This window comes from Enoplosus armatus, chromosome 16 (genome assembly GCF_043641665.1).
Source record: "Enoplosus armatus isolate fEnoArm2 chromosome 16, fEnoArm2.hap1, whole genome shotgun sequence".
Taxonomy (NCBI): Eukaryota; Metazoa; Chordata; class Actinopteri; order Centrarchiformes; family Enoplosidae; genus Enoplosus; species Enoplosus armatus.
Genome location: NC_092195.1, coordinates 12,098,129 through 12,118,208, shown reverse-complemented (window position 1 = coordinate 12,118,208; position 20,080 = coordinate 12,098,129).

Below are 20,080 nucleotides of genomic sequence, written 5' to 3'. Positions count from 1 at the left end.
TGCATGTGGATACACTCTCTCCTCAAAAAGCTTCTCCTCTTGTTTATTGACTCAGCCTTCCAACATTCAGTACATCAATAGCTCTGGTCGATGAGAAAGAAAAAGGCACAAAGACTACTGCTGTGATGGAGGTGTTTGTGCTTGTGTGTCTGCATGCTCACCAACCTTTTCTTTCACCCAACCCATTTCATCCAACACATCCCATAATTTGTTCCAGTTATTTTCCACCATGACCGTAACAATTTCCTCTGGATTTCGACTGGCAGTAACTATTACATGCAGGTCTATATGAAGGCAAGCTGTTAGATAATAGTAACAGGTCTCATTTGGCCTCTGCACCATGGCAACCTAATTAGTTGGAAATCACAATGGGCCGATGGTGAGACTCGCAGTGTAGTCAAGTACAGAGAGCTCACACGTAAACTGAGTTATACTCACTTCCTTTAATGCTCTTTAGAGACTATTATGTGTGTGTGTGTGTGTGTGTGTCGGTGTAGTTGCCATGGAGATGCAAAAGATGGTGGGAATAATAGAATACCCATGTCCTCAGTAGTAAGGCCACCTAGTAACCTTTGGGTGTGATCTTTTTAGTCTCTGTCCCCAACCACAGAGCAGTTTAATCATAATGTATGTACAGCAGAGGGTCCCTACATACATTACATGTGTTAGTGCAAATAGTATTGCACATGGTATAAGGACAGCGGCCCTCGGGGGTGTACATGGGTGGTGAAGGGGCAAAGTTGGTCTCATTTTCCTCCTACAACTGGCCATGTTACAGAAATGGAAAACTACAGAAATCAAATGGAAAATATGGAATACTGTACAGAACAGTATATACTACATAGTATATAGAGTACTATGTTAATTATGTCATACATACAGTATACAGTGGTGGTCTATTGTACAGAATACCTTCTTTGGCTATTCTTGGACCTTAAAAACACTACAATAGAAGTGTCAGTGTAGTTAAAGCAAGGGTGAGGTTTGGATAGGAGTTAGGGGTTCTTAGCCTGAATATCTTCCTAATAAAACAAGTCACAATTGCCATGAAGTCACATATCAGAAAAACTGTGAATTACCCTTTATTTCAGGTTTCTGGTGGCCAGTAGAGGAATGTCATTTTACTCTGATTTTCAGCCATTGTGATAGTATTTTGATTGACGATTTAAAATTGGTGAAATTAAACCGTCAATATGTAAAGCTCTCGTTTTAGGTCCTCAGGCTCAGGCTCAATACATTTCTCTCTCTATGTATTTAAAGGTTTACTTTTCTCCACAGGGATCTTCGGTGCAAATACACTTGTTGAAATTCAGGTCGTAGATTTGGACACTTCTCTGCCCACAGGAGCTGAAATTGTTGGTCTCCTGAACAGCAGTGAGTCATAGCGCCATCCGGAGAGAGCTGGACTCTCCAATGTTTGATGTTTTGCCTCCAATGTCCCTGCGGTATCTTTTGGTATAAAATATCAGAGAGTGGCTGGGTTGGAGCATTTGTGTGTGTGATGTGTAGTGTATTGATTATTTATCTTTTAAAAGTGCAAGCATGAATCTTTCACTCATGGGAACTTGGGAGAGTTTGTGCTTCTTCCCTGCCTTGAAGGCTGGATATGTACAATTTGTCTCAGATTCTGAATACTTGGGACAGCCTGGGGAAATTATAATTCACAATGCATTCATAGAATATCTACTGGTGGGAAAATTAAAACGCCTTCTTCTGACAGACCTCAAGACATTTCACAACCTCACTCTCTTTTGTTTTTTACTACATATAAGCCGCCTTGAGGACACAGTCTAGTCTGCTGAATGATTTCTACCTTCAGACAAACTTTCTCATAGTCTCTAATTATTTGTGCACAAATTGTCCGGCGAAAAACAAACCAGAAAACAATCACTGTACGTGTTCACACGGACACAAATGCCCTCATGTAGCTGTCTCAGTATTGCTGGTGGGATTATCAACATCACCAGCTACTGTTGTGTAACATTGCCAGGTATGGACTTCTGCAAGAGGTCACCAGAGAAGAGTTTTAATAATATATGTGGTGGACTCAATGTAAAACAACATTAATCAGGCATGAGGCTCTGATATAGTGACTATAGGGTATCATGGTGCATTTTTTGTCTAAACCTACTTTCTTGTGGCCGTTGGATGTAAAGGAGGTCATCATCATCATCACATCCTCTTTCACCTCGTCTACTCTGTTGCTGCCTTGTGGTCTCATGAGGACGCTGAATGTCATGAGTAGGCCAGGCTGTGGTGAGATGAGAACATTTGTAATGTAACACCAGTAATAAAGGCCTTTTTGAAGTTTAGCTCACGCTTTCTTTTTTTATATTATATAGTTAGTTAGTTATTGAATCCTAAATGAGTATAATATTAGTCAGCTGCTGTACCTATATGTGTTACAGTATTGGGGATGATGAAGTTCACCATATATAGGTGCATTTTAATCAAAAACATGCCCACACAGCATATTTTGTCAGTACTTTGAAACCTCTGGAAACATGTTTGCTACATGAAGGTTACAGTAACTTTGTGAAAAGTTCCCGTCAGGCCTTCAGAGAGAGATGCGTGGATGGAGACAGACATGGAGACAGAGACAGTCCAATGCAGACACAGTGTCTGGGCCTGTCTTCCTCCTTATACTCGCAGTAAAGAGTGTTTATGCGAGCAGTTTGCAGCGTGAGCGCGTCCCACACGGCTCCTTGATTGAAAGAAAACAACATCAATCCAGCACAGGCCCCAAGACCTTTAAATAACCGGCAGGCTGTTTAGAGCAGAGATCCCATTGCCTCCATGCTGCTGCTGCTGACTTTGGACACAAACTGTACACAAACACACACTATTTTCGCCTTCACACACATATATATGAATATATAGATAAACAGATCTGTCTCTCTCCGCTACTCCTCCACCATTTAAACCCGGCTCGCCCCTTATCCTCTTCTCCTCCCGTCCCTCCTTCCCAAGTGTATTGTGGTCATTTTCATTCATCGCCCCCATGATGCTAAAATGTCAAGGTTAGAGTGTGCCAGTTCTCTCACACACACACACACACACACACACATGCACACACACACATGGCCAGAGGAGAGGGAGGGGATGGGACTACCGACTCTGAATACAAGAATTAGTCAAGCGTGCATTTTCCTTCTTCTCCCTTTCTTTGCCTCTCTCGCTCCTCTGCTGCCCCCTCTCTTTGTTGGCGGGGGCCTTTGGTGTGTGCGTGTGTATGTATATGTGTGTGTGTGTGTGTGTGTGAGAGAGAGAGAGAGAGAGAGAGAGAGAGAGAGAGTTTTAGGGGTGAGGAGTTGCAAGGAGTGTGGGGGGGGTTATCGGAGGTGTGGGCTGGGATTTAATGTGGTTTGGTGGTTTTATTTTGCTCTGGTGTTTATATGCGTGAATTTGATCTGGATGGAGTAAAATCAACAAGTAGAACAAGACAAACAAGCAGCTCCATATTCCAGTGTTTGTTAGTATTTTTCCTCCCTTTTTACAAGCTCACTTTAAAGCCAAATTGAGATGCAGACCATTTTAAAATAGGATTATACAAAATGAAAACTACTATTTAAAACTGGATTCTTAACAGTTACTTTATCCTAAAATTGATTTAATTCTGTAAAATTCTTCTATTTCTGAGAGAAGCAGATGGAAGGCAGAGCAGACAAGAGAGAAACTTGTGGTTAGTTTGACCTGAAGCCAGCAGGGATGCATGTACTTCCAGAGGTTGATGTCTTTGGCTGACGATTTAGGGCCACCGTACTGCCAATTCTCATGTGCAGGACCCCCACACCACTTGAGTGTAAGTGTGAAAGTTGTGTAAAGCGTGTGAGAGTTGTGAGATGTGTGATTGTCTGAGGAAGTGATCAACACAAGCAGGATGGTTTGCAGTTGATAAGGTTTGTCTGGGTTAGAATGTGAGCATTTTTTTCTCCCGCTTTATCGGGCCCTCTGACAAATGCAAACAAGCCTTGATGAAAGAGGGCAGTGGAGAACTACACAATATTCACTTCCCCCAAATATCTAATTTTTACCCCCTCCCGAAGTCCTCCCCAAAACTCCCCCATCCCTCTTAGAAAGGACCACCCCTCTTCCCCCGGCGAACCCCCCCCCCTTCCCACCCCATCCCTAAAGCAGTGCCCCAAGAGAACAGAGGTAAACATGCCCCCGTTCCCTTCACCCCACTCAGCTCCCACAGCCCTCACCTCACTCCTCCTCCTCCTCCTCCTCCTCTCTTTCTCTGTTTGTTTGCCAACGGGCTGCTTTCTGGACTTTTTTGTTTGGCGTTATACGAGGCCTCAAACTCAGGGCACACTTTGAAGATGCTGCAGAAAAAAAAGCTTATGATAAAGATCAATTTGTAAGTTTGGGGGAGCATCTGCACATGCCTTGTACGTATTTACAACTAGAAATCATCCGAAAAGTTTACACGCAGCTCCCTTTCACCTCATTTTCAGGCTCAAAACAAAGGGAGACACAGGAAGAATGCACACAAAGCTGGACAACATGAACTGAGAACTGACAAAATGATTACATGTAGTGTTACAGCAGGATCAAGATTTAGAAAAGTTACTTGCTCACAAAATCCCCCAAAAAGTTCCTTGAAACAATAACTTTATTTCATTCGTGAAGAAAATACCCTGCATTCACTCCAGCTATTCTCACTCGAGGCCGTGAATACCAAGACGTGTCCATTTTTTTAAAAATAGCCGACATGTTTACAGTATGTTCATGCGGTGCTGGAGTAGAGACTGTGTAGGAGTGAAAGGTGAGCGTGGGAGAGACGAGCGAAGAGGAAGAACTGCTGTTGGGGCTATGCTTGTGTGTAAGGGCGCGTGTTGTTTTTCTTCCCTGCAGCGCAATTAATGCTCATTCCAAGAAATAGAAAAGGAAAAGAAACTGTTGAATTAGTTGTGTTGCTACAATACAAGTGAAAACGTCAAAACACTGATTAAATAGTACAAATCTTAAGAATTGTTTGTACCATTCACATTTTTAGCTGTGCAACGAGGTGTCATGTGTGGAAAAAGGAGTTTTGAGCTGGTGTCATGTGCTCAGCTACTTCTCCGAGAAAAGAAACAATGCTCTGCATACCAGCTTCACACCAATTAGCATCTTATCCATCTCCAATGACCCCCCCCCCCCCACCCCCCCAGGGTTTTGAGATGGATGAGGCTTCGTCGTGCATCTCTGTCACCCAGTAATGCAGTCCACTGGGTCACCTGGTAAGACAGCCCATATGGTGGGAGGTTTTGACAACCCACACACACACACACACACTCACACACACACACACACACACACACACACACAAACACGTGTGCACATGCATGCACACACTGTGTTAGTGAAGGGGAGAGGCTGCAGACTCTGCAGAAAATGTCCTCCTCCTTTTTTTAAAACTTGTAACATGATGCAGACCAGTCCCTATACCTCCTCCTACACGCACATACGCTCCAGTGTTACGAGGTGTCGCTGGTTGAAGACAGACGAGGCAGGTCTGGTTAGGATTAGTTCACCACAACCCTATAGCCTTGCCCCAGCAGTCTGGACTTCCTGGCTTCCTTGTCTTAGTATCTTTCTTCCACACCTGTTCCAGCACTGATTTGTACAGTAGCTCTCTCAATACTTGGCTATTACATATCCTTTGAACCCCCATTTTTCTTTTATGTGTGGACATCTTGTGGCAACAGATACACAGCAGGGATTCAGAGCATTAGAATTTAACACTTATCTGCTGCTGAGAAGTTACAGGAGCTCGGTGAGAACGCCATGTGCCCTTCAAAGGTCCCTACAGGCTGAATTTATTTGCTTCAGAGCCTCCAGGAAACAATCTCCATTGTTCTAAAGGTTTCCCCCCTGAAAGGCTCTGGGGGTATGCTACCTCATAAAAGGGACTGTTAATGTACTCTGACCCGGGGTGGGATTAATATTTCGACAGTCTCTTGGCACACGGAGGATTCAGCTCAGTGTACGGGCCCGCCTGGCTGGATCATTCAGAGCAGGTTGGACAAGGTGCCATCGAAACACAGATGTAGGATCAGCTATCAAAGAAAGCTAACTAGGTGTTTTGGCTCAGCTTGTGACACGCCACATGAGCGGTGGAAATGAAACAAAGGAAATATGTACAAAGTCAGTTTGATGCTTTTGCACATGCAAACAGTGCAAACGCGTATATATAGAATGCGTACATGCTCACAATCACACACAACAAACCGTTTTCTCGACTTTGCAAATCACGTTGTTGTGACTGACTCAACTTTTGTCATGAAGGTGTTTACTGGAGGAAGTGCGACTGAAGTTCAGGGAGACCGCGGCATTGTGTCAGCTGTGCACATGGGCGTATGTAGAGCGTTAGGGTTGTCTCTGTTCAAACTTGTGCCAGAATAATTTGGGTGTTTTTTTGTTTGTTTGCTGGTGCTAATGCACTAAGACCTAATGTGAAAAAAGTTGAATTATATTGAAAAAAAAAAACCAACATGTATATTGGTTTAGCCATTTCAAAAACATAAAGCTGTACTTAAACAAAATGGGCCACAAAGCCCTCGGCTTTACAGAACTTTATAGTGAGTTTTAGCTCATTGTTTAGCTGTCCGGCCCGCAACTTCACTGTTGTGGTTAACTCCTCATAGCATCATTTTCGGTCACAGCAGGCAGCTGTTTCCAGTAATAAAGCTCTAAAAACCCACTGTACTCTACCTGCTCAGACACAGTTAGAGACCAGCTGGTCAACATAATGGAGCATTTAGCAGGTAAAGAGCTAGATATTTCGACACCAGACTACAGCTAAAAATGAGTGAAATTTAGACTTGCATTCACCAGGTGACCTGAAACACGACTCCAAATGAATGATAATGTTGCTCTGTAACTGCTGGATGTGTCAGTAAGAAACTCTTTGCTAACCCAAATATTTTAAAAGGGAAGTCAGGCTTTCTGCCACTCTCAGTGAGGTTAGCCAAATCACTTTCTACCTTTATATGCCTCCTTTTTAAATGGGCTTTTTTTTTTCTCTTATTGCTCGTTTTGATACGTTTTCTTATTTTATACGCATACTTTTATACTATATGTTGTGAATGCAACGTAAATAATGTTATTATCATTATTATTCTTATAATTAAAAACATTTATTTAAAAACATTTCTAATTGCAAATATGGGGGTGTACAGTAGCTAACAATGCCAAGAAAGTAAATCAGCTAGCAGGCTAAGTTTTCACTCTATGATTTTGAAACTTGCTGTTCGTGTGCTTCTGTGCATGCTTGCCTGTGTGTCTGCTGCACCTTCACACACACGTACCTGACCTGACAAGGATTCGTATAGCTTCTGGTGCACCTCGGCACATATATACATGCATACAGGCATACACAGGAGCCCCTTGAGGAAGTGGTTGCCTTTTAGGCTTTCTGGTTTCGCATATCTTGTTCCATTTGCATATGTGTGCGTTTGTGTGTGAGTGCACGGTGGGGATTAAGAGAGGCCCAGCTCAAGGTAAAAAGACAGACGTGGTCACTCCTTCCTTTGTCTCTCTCTTCTGTTCTTTCTCTCTCTCTCCACTTCCCATCTTTTCCTCCCGTCCTTTCTCCATCTCTCTCCCCAGCGGCACAGTGATGGATGGCAGTCTGCAGGGGTGAAGGTGGGGGAGTGTGTGATCAACAGCCAGGCCTGTGTGTGTTTCTGTGTGTGTGTGTGTGTGTGAAGTTTTCTCCAGGAATGGCTGTATACAGAGGTAAGCAGTGTGTGGTATGAAACCTGTAATGATGAAATGAGTCACTAATCACGGTGATTAGCGGGCTGATGAGGGGGAGGCAGCGACGAGCTCTGGGATGGTGCTGCTTTTGAACACCGGCAGACTGTGAAACACATACATGAACAAAAACACACATTCCCAACACAAAAAATGACGTCTACGCTGAGCAGTGCACACACACGCTGCTTAAATTTGCACAGAGAAATGTATGTTCTCCAAAGATTTCGTCATTTAGAGACGCTCACACATCTGCACACACACATGTGCCTGCATAAAATTAATTCATTGAGCTCATTTAATGGTCTGTGGGTTTATGCTCTCACGTGTCACCATCACTTACAATGGAAATAAAACCTTAGCACATTACACTTCAATTGGCCGTTTAATACATCCCATTAAATGACTCCTATTTCAACTGGTGTATGATAACAGTTTGAAAAGTGATATAGGATTTTATGGGCTATCCTCAGTAAATCTATACGATAAGAGGGCTAAGGTGGTCAGACTAAATGTGGTGAAATTGAGCAGCGATGATGTGGCTTTACGGGGAAGACATTCAGATAAAGAGTCGCAGCTTATCCAGGAAAAGACTAAAGTGTCAGGGAACTTGAGTAACTGATCCCCGAGACGTAAATTGTGAAAAGAAGTTCTTTAAGGGGTTCCTGGATAAAGTAAAGTTCTCTTTAAAAAACAATATATCCAAAGGAAATCTTATTTTAAACTAAAGCTGACAAGTCGGAATAAAAACACAGCTCTTCTATTACGACTCTCAAACATTTCAAGGATTTATAGCACCAGAAAGGGTCCTTTGTTTGCACCTCACATAAAAACACATTGAACATATGCCAATATGCCGTGACAAAATATGACGCATTGTTATGAACTCTGCTGGAAAAACTGCCAAACTGTCTCTGCTCTTTAAACACATCTAAATACAGAAAATCTAATCACAGATCACAGGACATTTAACTCTGTCATAGCTGTACCACATGTTTTTGCAAGTTTAAATAATATTTTGAGTTAAATGTGAGTATTTTTACATAATAGTAATAATGCTTTTAATTAAGTAAAGAAAATGCACACTATTCCACCAAGGCAAATGTGTAAAATAAGTCTTGTATTTACTATCTATGTACGCCTAAAGCTGGGTTCTCGTGTTAATTCAGATAAACTGTGTTTATAGGGTTTCCCTTTGTTCACAGAATATATATTGAAGTCTGACATTTCAATGTATTACAAATGTCTGTTCTGTCACCTCCTCTACTTTTTTAAGACAACTTGTTAAATGCATTTATCTTACACCGGCTGCACCTTACATCCTGTGTGTGTGTGTGATCACAGAGGAGAATATATGTCAAACCACTGCGGTGTCTCACCCACACTTTAAACACACATGTTTCTTTGCAAATGTGCAAGCACACACGCTTGTACACAAACACACATTGGATCGTGCAGCCATGTAAGCAGCATGTAAAACAAGCCCCACCACCGGCAGCACCACGATGAGGCCTCGGTGCTCAACAAGGCACAAACACTCCTTTCAAATGCCAAGCACAAAATAAGCAGCGATAAAGATACAAGCAGCCTCTTCCTCTTGCCAAAACACTGACTCTGGTTTGTTCCCTGCATGTCGTGCTACTGTCTGAATCTTACAAGCCAAAACAAATGAGAACCATGTCCTAAAAAACGGTGCATTGCTAAACGATGATCAGTGTAATTCTTCACGCCTATCTGTTTGGAAACCAGCATCCACTGCAATTTATCATTCTCAGTGTGTGTGTGTGTGTGTGTGTGTGTGTGCATGTAGATGTGGGTTTGTGTGTTGATGCGGTACATTTCTGCGTGTCTCTGCTGGTGATTTTTCATGCACCTACAAGCCTTTATGTATATCTGTGTGTACACCTATGTGTGTGTGCTGTCTATGACGCACTAAACAAAAACAGCGGTAAGGAAACTGTGATCAATCGATGATTGCCTGTGGGAAGTATTTATTAACATCTCCATCTTAGCGTAATGAAATGTTCTAGCACATATTCTCAAGCACACACACACATTCACACACACACAGAGGAGAGAGCACGGCCGAAAGAGTAAGTGTGAGGGTGCGAATGTGAGAGAAAATAGCCTGATTATTTGACCATCTCATACTGTAATCACTGTACATTCTGCCAAGTGTGTTAAATCAGTTCGGCGGTTTCTGTTTCTGATATCAATTTATCCTGAATTAGAACGTTTCCCACACATTTTTATTTCCGCTGCCAGGAAATTCACACTGTAGAATCGATACGTCGTGTCACTCCTACCTGATGATGTTGTTATGAATGCTTACTGTTTATTCATTTAAATGTCATTTGTTTGAGACAGTGAATCAAGATATTGCGCTTGATTGTGTCTTGATTCAACATGTCTAGTGTAAATGAGCCAGTGGAGTTGTCTTGCAGATGAAATTCCATTTAAATAAAGACCAACTGACGGTTTGCAAACGCTCCACAATGAAAAACATATACTTGTGTACACTCATGCTTTGAGGCAAAGCAGGACAGATGTACCAAATCTGAGGATCTTATTTTCTTCTATATGTTACCCACACAGTCGAAGACATTGTTGCATGCAGACATAAATATCGCACACACACACACACACACACACACACACACACACACACACACACACACACACACACACACATATACGGGCACAGAGGGAATTCACCACCAGAGGCAAACCTGCCATGCTGTCCCATGCTTGAATGGCATCAGATGGATTATGAGTGTACCTCAGATATACCTGCAGGTAGCAGAGGAATCCATTTTGGGACAGACTGTCAAGCGTAAAGTTTTATTTCGCTCATCAATGAAAAGACGCCACTAATGCATCCATCTTGGCTCCCGTGCAGCGCTGCAAGCAAATCAGCGTCAGAGATGATAGCTATCCGCAGAGGCTGAGCTGAACAATTCAGCACTTGTACTTCTCCCCCCGTGGAAAACAAGATAAGGACGAAGCCTCGTGGAGGCTGATGCAGCGAGCAGCAGCAGCGCGGTAATGGCGTTGACTCGAATTGTGTTTGATGTAATTTGGTAAGAGGATGCCAGAGATGGATGTATGGAAAAGTAGATCACAATCAGACACATAAGGATGTTGTCAGGAGAGAAGAAGGTTCCTCAGGTTTCATGAATTTGCCGAATGAACTGAATGAATAGTGAGTCAGTAAAACCACCTGCAAGGACCCCGAGGAGCTGTTTTCAACTCTTCACCACCACAGGAGCAAAACACATCCTCCTTACACATGATAGTCATATTGCTCTGAGCTGTTTGTATGGCCTAAGGAATTAAAGATAACAGTCAGTTTCTCCCTCAGCTTACTATGAAATGACTCACTTTAACATCATTTGTTCTTCCGCATATTTCTGCATGACCCTGGGATATTTTATGGTGAGGAAATCAAATAGTACTGGTGGTGCTTTACATGTTGTTTGCTTAAGTAAACACAAAGCACATCTGCATATCAGATATTCTTATCAAGGCACTGATCTTCTGTTGCTTGTTGTACCACTTTGTCAGACTCCACATATCAAAAGCTAATTGTTTTACAGCCTTCAGCTTCGGTGGAAATGGAGAGCAACTTCTTGGCTTGCTAGAAATTGGATTTTCAAAAACATCTATATATACACCAGAGCGACATCTAATTTTTATAATGCAGTTTCTATGGACATCTCACAACGGACAAAGTGGGCACGATGTCGCATAAGGTGGAGCAGCCAGGCTGGGTCAAGTTTAACAAAAGGAGATATGGATCCTATTGCTAGTTTTGACACTGATGAGGTTGAAATTACATATTCATACAAACATGACGGACCACAGCCTTATTATTCTGAGCCTGCTGGCTGTCCAAGGAACGAGGAACAGGCAGGAATGAGGAGAAAAAATGACCAGGCCTAATTAAGTTGTGCTGTGAGGAGAACCAGTGGAGAGCTGGACAGGTGCTTGGTGAGTGACCAACTTTAATGCTGTGCTGTTTCACTTCACAATGTTGTTAAGTTTGTTATTGCAGGCAGAAACAAGTAGTGATTGTCTAATACTAGCAAGAATAATGATATTTACTGCAGAACCCAATGAGCAGGGATCAACTTGATGTCCTGACAGGCTGGAATGTATGATAAACAGTGAAATTAAGACTAAAACTAATGAAAAGATGCTCAAAATGCCTTCTTTTCTCTAAAATTATGCTGTTATAACTTGTAAATCACATAAAATCATATATTTACCTTTCAAAGCAAACATTAAGCATAAATTCAGTAAGAAATTCACCCAACAACTTGCTCTTTACTTCAGTGTAAAAAAGGTTCTTTGACTCAGAGTCACTCATGCTCTTTTCCTAGTCAGCTCAAAAAGCAACTATTTAATTCACTGTCATAACATTTATTTCCACACACATAGGCGACATTTAAAAGAGCTTATGCTGAAATAACTTTCTAAACTCTGGAGGGTGAGAAAGGAACACTTGACTGCTGCTACTTACTGTACTCGTCCTTCCCCGCTTACTGACATCCTTCCAACTCTTGCTATTTCGGTCAGGATTTATGCCTTGTCACTGCCAGACATAAAAAAGTTTAAAATGATGGATCTGGTCATATATTACCTATGCTGCACTTGTCAAATGTGATCTCGCCGCCCCGTGTTTGTTGATGAAAGGCCGACACTGGCAGAGGGGAGTAAATCTAATTCCTGCTCAAATTGAGGAGATTGTCAGAGCAAAGCGGAGCTGACACAGTCACAGGGAAAACCCATCACATCCACTTCCAGGCAGAGAGAGCGCGCCGGATATGTCTGTCCATTTAACAAAGCTGACAGACAACCACACAAGGCAAACAATCATGTAAACAAGCATGTAAACAAGTGTATACAAAGAAACATTAAGCTACTTCAGCTTGTATGTTTTAGCAAACAGACACAGACATTTAAATACTTTTGTTTGGCAGAAAATGTACACTAACTGGCACACACACGTCTTTTTTTTATTTCTATTTTGTTTATTTGTTTGACATGCAATTTTTAAATCTCCAAAATCAAATGTAGACATTACAGAGTTTCAACTTGGAAGACACAAGTATCTCCATAATAAAACGGTCTGAAATCTAATGCTGCATAGATTTACAAGGGGGAATTTAACACACACAAACACACGGACACACAAACTGTCAATTACATGAAAATATTACCGTCCCTGATGGCACATGCTCCATGCAATTATTCAATTTGCTTGGTCTGCAGAGCAGTGCTGCACAGAAGACCTGGAGAGCACAGCTGAATCTGACACTCCTCCACTTCTCTGCCCTCGACAGAGAGGGAAGAGGAGCCTGTTTTGTTGTTTTTATGTTGTTATTTATGGCTGTCTTACCAATACTAATTTATACTTATATTACTTATAGATATTATTTTATAGAAAGTCTGTATTTGAAGGAGGACAGAGACAGATTGAGTGAGAGAAAGGTATTTGTTTGTGTGATTGTTATTGCGCATGTCTGGTTTACCAAAAGCACTCAACTTTTAGTGTTGACACACTATCTTGCAGTGAATCGACCAGCTGATACTTGTGAAAACACATGCATGCATTCAGTACATACTTTTTGAAAGTAAACACACAGCTTACAGATATGCCTAGGTGTAACAACAGACCTGTGACAGATCTGTTTGGGTTTGTTGTATAATTAGCAACAGGAAGACGAGACAAAAAATCCTGTCTGACATGTTTTTACATTTCTAATCTTTCTTAGACCATACAACTCTTTCTGCGTGCTTTCCCCCTGCTTTGGTTTGTTCAGTTTGGTTTGGCTTGATATCAAGTTGCTACTTTTTTCCAGTTTTTCATCGGCCTGGTTAAGTTTCATGTTGCCAGGCGGCCAGTAAAACACATTTCATTTGCAAAGCCATGCGGTCGTGTAACTCAGTTTTATAAGCACTGATTTAGTCCAATCAAACCAAACTTAAAATGACACTACTGTAATTTAAATTCAACCAGGGATCATGGACAATATGGGAAACGTCAACTAAAATGATGTGCAAGTAATATTTCTGCTCATGAAGGCAGCGTTCTCACTTCAAAGAAAACTCTAAGTTTCACTTGGAATAGTCAAGGCCTCCTTTCCCGAGCAAGTTTTTGGTAAAAATATGTTTGTTTTTTTTCCTAACGTTTGAATCACCTTAAAATGTCCTAGAAACAAGCCTGTTTATCCTTCTGCAGGCCTTATCTTTGCTGTTTGTCAGCCTTCCATATCATATGCGTTGCTGTCTGTCACTGTGAAGTCATTTGCTGTAGGAGTTTTATCACACAAGTGTATGAGTCTTTTCTACGTGTCACCGAGTGTTTTTTTCACAGGCCTTATTTATGGTTTGACACCAAATGTTCACTTATGACTAAATTCAAGTCGGAGCTGCATTTTCACATTCTTCAGAACCTGAGCATTAAGAGCCGCACAGCGCTGCATAACAAGGTAAATTTAATTACTCATAAACATATACTTTAACACAAACATGACAGTTTTGCAGATATATCTCCTCACTTATACCTCATTGTTGCCTCCTTGTAGTGTCACCTGTGAGCACTTGCAAATCACATTAGTGCCACCTGTGCGCCTTTCCAGTGTCATCTCCCTAACACAATGTCACCTTTGTCACCGAGGCTGCTATCTGCATCGTCCCACTGTCACCCGAATGCTCCCTGGAAGACACCTTTGTGTCACCTGTTAGTCTGACACGTCTGTGGCACAGCTTGGCGTCTTGTGTTACTGGGGAAAGAAGGAGACGAGATAGAGAACTCCTTCCTCCTTCCTTTTGTTTCTCTGCGCCTCGCTAGACTCTGTCCTCCAAACCCCCCCCCCCCCACTGTGTCCATCTGTTCATCTCTCAGCGGAGCAGGGTGAGGAGGAGGTGAGACATGCATACGCAGGCACACAAACACTTACATGGGCTGTAAACACGTACTCTCTGCTGGCACACACACACACACACACACACACACACACACACACACACACACACACAAAGGGGCTACAGTAAAAATACAACAGTCAGTATTACCTTGTCATTATGAAATCAATATATTACAAAATCCAAAAAGTGTTGGTAACAGTCAATGTGTTTTTGACTGGTGCAATATTTTGTTTGTATTATGATTGTTTAAACACAAGTATTCCTGTTTTCACAGCAGAGGCTGGTGAAGAGCTGATGACACCATACGATGACAGCATCATCTGTTTTTTTGCTTTGTTTGTTTACATAAACTAAACTCAGTGGCAGTTGGTGTCCACAAATATCTGAAATCAGCAAACTCCAGTCTGTTAAATATTTAACGAAAAAAGATGAAATACTTCAGTAACAAATGTCTATCACATAACTTTTCATTTGTTTTTTGTTGAAACCTTCAAACATTAGGGGAGAAGGATCATTACTGCTGCATTATGTAATAAACTACATCCTTTGATTCCAAACTGATTATACCCACGAATGTAAATCTCTGATGGTTCATTTCATTTTCACATTTGCCTTTTGGTTAGTTAGTTAGTTTGAAACTTTATTGTCTACAAAGTGGAAACATGTAATTGGCTTCAGCACACGACATAAATTAAAGACAAAAGACAGAAAACTGACAACGAACATCAAGAACAGAACTCACTACATGACTTTAAAAGACACTAATGCACTTATAAAAACTCATTTTTTAAAACTGAAACAGGCATGCATTGAGCAGGAGTGACTGGCTGCACACACTCTTGAAATATAACTTCACAAGTGATAACGCATCACTAGTTGGATTAAGTAACCTCACACTGGTGGGAATGTTCCCCCTGAGAATGATGTTACCACGGCGACAAGGGCACGCCCTTTGCACTCTGGCCCCTGCCCTTTGCTAGCCTTGAAGGGGCATGTGCCGTCAGCGCTGCAAAAAAGACCCCCCCTCCCCTTCTATAGCATCAAGAGAGATCCCCTGATGAAAATGGATGGTGTTGGGAGTGTGTGTGTTTTTGAATGTGTGTGTGAGTGTGTGAATGTAGGTGTTTTTGTGTGTACGCATCCTTTTCTATGTGTGTGTGTGCGTGCATGAACACACATGATTGCCAATGCACACAATAAAAAAAAAAAAAATAAGGCAAGGAGAATGCAAATATTTGATCAATTGACAGCTGCTTTAATCTGTGAGCCAGCAGCCAGGCAGCACAGGAACACTTTCTTTGTAGAATGAGATTCTCATTTCCTTTGCACACAATTGTTTTTCCTCCCTGTGTGTTTCTCCTCGTCCTCCTGTCAGCCAGGGCGTCATATAGACCCTGTTTCTCCAGCACACACAGTAGGCTATTCTAACATAAATCACAGGAAACACAAGGATTTACATTAATTTAAATATGGAGGCTCTGTATTCTATATATATATTCTCCTAAGGAAGAGCTTCCTCTTCATTTTTCAAAGATATTGTGATTCAGAATAAGTGTTGGTAATTTTGCTTTGCCCACTTATGGATTTTAGATTGATTCAAAGCCAAACGTAATAAAACATAACGCCAGGATTTGAGCAGAACTTTGAGGTCCTCTCAACATTAAATGACATGATGATAAAATGTCAGCGTTTAATTCTTAACAATAACAGTGGCATGTCAATATTATGAGATCAATTTATGCTGCTGATGTTATTTGACATCTGTATCCCTCACCACTGAAAACTCACAGACAATTCCACAACCATATAAACACGAGCCAAACAGACCACACAGTTGGATCATTTCAATGAACTGTTATCTGTCATGAATAATAACAACTTGGTTCACCAAAGTGGTGAACCAAGTTGCGCTGATTTGTGCATTTATCATTTCTATTACAAATAACATCATCAAACATTTCTTTTTGTCTTTATTTTACTTTTCACATGCAACTTGAGCACATCCAGAGCAGACAAACATTTTTACAAGTCGGATCTTTCTTATTTTATGACTTCATGTTTGCGGTTTTCATAATAGTCATAGTATTTTAGAGTAAAGCGATAAAATGGGGTGTTAAAAGAAAACACAAACATTAAGAAACACAGCAACCATAAAATAACAACTGACAAAACAGACTTGCACAAAAGAAACATAGATGAAATGGAAAACAAAAGAAAACATAAAAGAGCTTCGATAAAAAAGTCTTCTAATAAAAGTTAATGTGTTTTAGCAGCGAAGCACACTGATGCTTCTTTTTGAATGAACACAAACATGTCTGTCTGTTTCTGCGCACGTTTGTAGATTATTCTTCTGCACGTCTCCTTTTTTTAACCTCAGAGATACAGTAGGAGGAGAACGACAGGAGTATTTTTACACTGGAGATGAGGCAATACAATAAAATAAAGGAGCATAATGGTTTGTAATAACAGCCTGGAGTGTAGCTCTATAATTTAGTCATTGTTTATTTGTTTACTTCCGTGTTGTTGTTTATTTGTTTATGTGTGCGCTTGTGAATGGGGAGCAGAGTTTGACGGAGACATTGATTGAGAGAGAAAACATCATATGTGTATGTATGTGTCTATTTGTGCGATTGCTCGTAAACAATCACAGCTCTGCTCCTAATTTTGTTGTCAAACACACACACACGCTCATGGAAACGGGGCCTGCGTGTGCGCACAATGAGCACACACACCACTCGGCCGCTCCTGCTATGGCTCTAGCTGGGAGTGTGTGTATAATAAGTGTGAAAAATCTCATTAATGCAGTGCGGCTGCTGAGCTGCGGCTGCTAAGTCCCTTGTATTGTCACTTTTCTCCAGGGCCCCCGAGCGCTAGCTAGCTAACTAGCATCATCGCCATGGAGACCACGGCAGCTATGCCTCCCCACTCATCCTCAGCACTCTCACCCTTATACTGTGTATACACACACACACACACACACACACACACACATATACACACACACACACACACACACACACAGAGGCAAGGCAGGGAGGGAGGCGCACACACACACACACACACACACACACACACACACACACACACACACCTTCCCTCCCTGCCTCTCTCTCCCTTTTTGTCCTCTGACAAAGCTTGACAAACCGCATGTGACTTGGAGGGCTTAGCACCGGGGAATTGTCAGAGTTCCCCCTCTCCAATTCACACACAGTTCAAACTCTAAATAAGCAGCCATATTGATTTTTAATGATGCCAGCCAGTGGAAGACCCTCTCTGCTGTGGAGATGGAGAGAAAGCAAAGTCGAGAGGAATTGATGAGTGGGGTCCCTCTCCCTCCATTTGGTGCTTTATTATTACTATTACTATTATTATTATTTAGAACTGCTTTTTTCAAAGTTTTTTTCAAAGCAAAACACTTTTGTTTGGTTTTCTGAGGAAGAAAAGAAAAAAAGAACTTTAATCCATTTCAAAGTAAGACCTCCTATGGCACAGTGTTTCAAGTTACATACATGAACAGAGATCAACAGCAGGGGCAGCATGACGACGGCTGGAATTTGAGTCCATCCAGTCGTAAATATGAAGCATATGTATTAGCTGCCTGAGCCACTGCGACGCCTTCTCCTGTTCTCAGCTGTTACAGTCATGTTTTCTAGAAGAAGTCCTTTGTTTAGAAAATGTGTGTTTGTTAAGACTCATTAAGTCTTTTTTTTTTTTTTTAAAGAGAACTGATCAATTAACCCATGATTTGATTATTTTCATTACGTTTCCAAAGATTTAACAACAGTTCTCTTCTGTCATTGCAGTTTTGTTTTTATGTCAAATCACCCCCAATTCACAGTCAATTACATCAAATTAAATGCACATTAATGTGCTCAAACCATCTGCAAATGCCTTCAGATCCTTGCCATCATCCATAGATCAACTTTGTATTTGTTTATTCCTTCGCTCTGTCTTTCGTATTGCTGGGTCAAAAGAGTTTGGGAGGCACGTATTCAACCACATGCATGCAACCAAAATCCAACACGCAGTCGCCTGCCTTCATATACAAACCACCCCAGTGCTAAGGACATAGCTGGCTACACATATGGAGGTGATTTCATAGATCAAAGTGTTGCTACAGCTAATTAATCTATATCAATGTTAATTAATCAACTTAACCTCAGGCTTTACAGACCACCCTCTAATCAGTGTGTGGTGTGTGTGTGTGTGTGTGTGTGTGTGTGAGAGAGAGAGATAGAGAGAGGGAGAGAATGTGTGTCGGAGTATGCACATGAAACACTACACAAGAAATCAACAAATAACCTGGTGTGACTTTTAAATATATAAATGTAATTTAAGTGAAAGGATTAAATAGAGGAAAAGAATCAGCACATACACATTGACAAGTGTGTTAAGACAAAGCCTGTGAGCACAGCACGGAGAAAGAAAAAAAAAACTTTCCTGAAAAAAGAGAATGGGGAAAATGATTAACCTCTGAGACATTTACCTAATTAATTCTGTCCGTGCTTTAAATGAAGTGAGCAACCTTGGAGCAGTAGCCGGTCAGTGGAACTCATGTAAAATGTATGTCACCCTATATTACCGTGTGCAGAACAAGAGCCGCTGCTACTTAATATAATGACACATGTAATCTTTATTCAACTTGCACCCTCGAGGCATACAGCTTTGTTGCAGACATGGAAACAGCTAAACCTTTAGCCCAAAGCTAAAGCTAAATAAACTGACAGTCTATTGACACAGGTAGGAGCCCATAGAACCACGAATGCATGTAATTATGAGCGTTTATGTTGGTATTAATGCTGTACATGGAATTCAGGAGTTAGATTGTTAGTTGGATTTCCTATGTTGCAGGAAAACTATTTTAACCTGTAGAGCTGCACAGGAAATAACCTACAATATATGTTTTTATTTGGAAGAATTTAAACTTTATTTTATGTTAAATGGCTAATGAAATTGCGCAGATAAACAACTTATATGTGTATGTAATGTCAAAACAAAATGCTTTTGAACTGGTTGTTTTCCTATTTATTCTATTGTAGGGATGTTGTACTGCTCAGTGAGGTTTGTAAGTGTGAAGAGCTTCTTGACAAATCTACAGCAGAAAATCAGCACATTTTTAAAACAAATTGCAGTATTTTGAAATACTATGTGATTACAGTCCACGTCATGAAATAAATAGACAAAATGAGAAAAATTCTTCACAATACAAACATTTTGTAGATTAACTTATTTATCAGTCAATTGAAAAAACAATCAATGATGAAAATAATTGTTAGCTGCAACTCAGGATAAAATAAAAAGTAATATGCAATCAATCCTGTTTGTGGGAAAGTAAAGAGTGGTGAATGCATTGATATGATCATAATACAATTTATTCTACTTCAACAACGTGCTTAACCAGTTA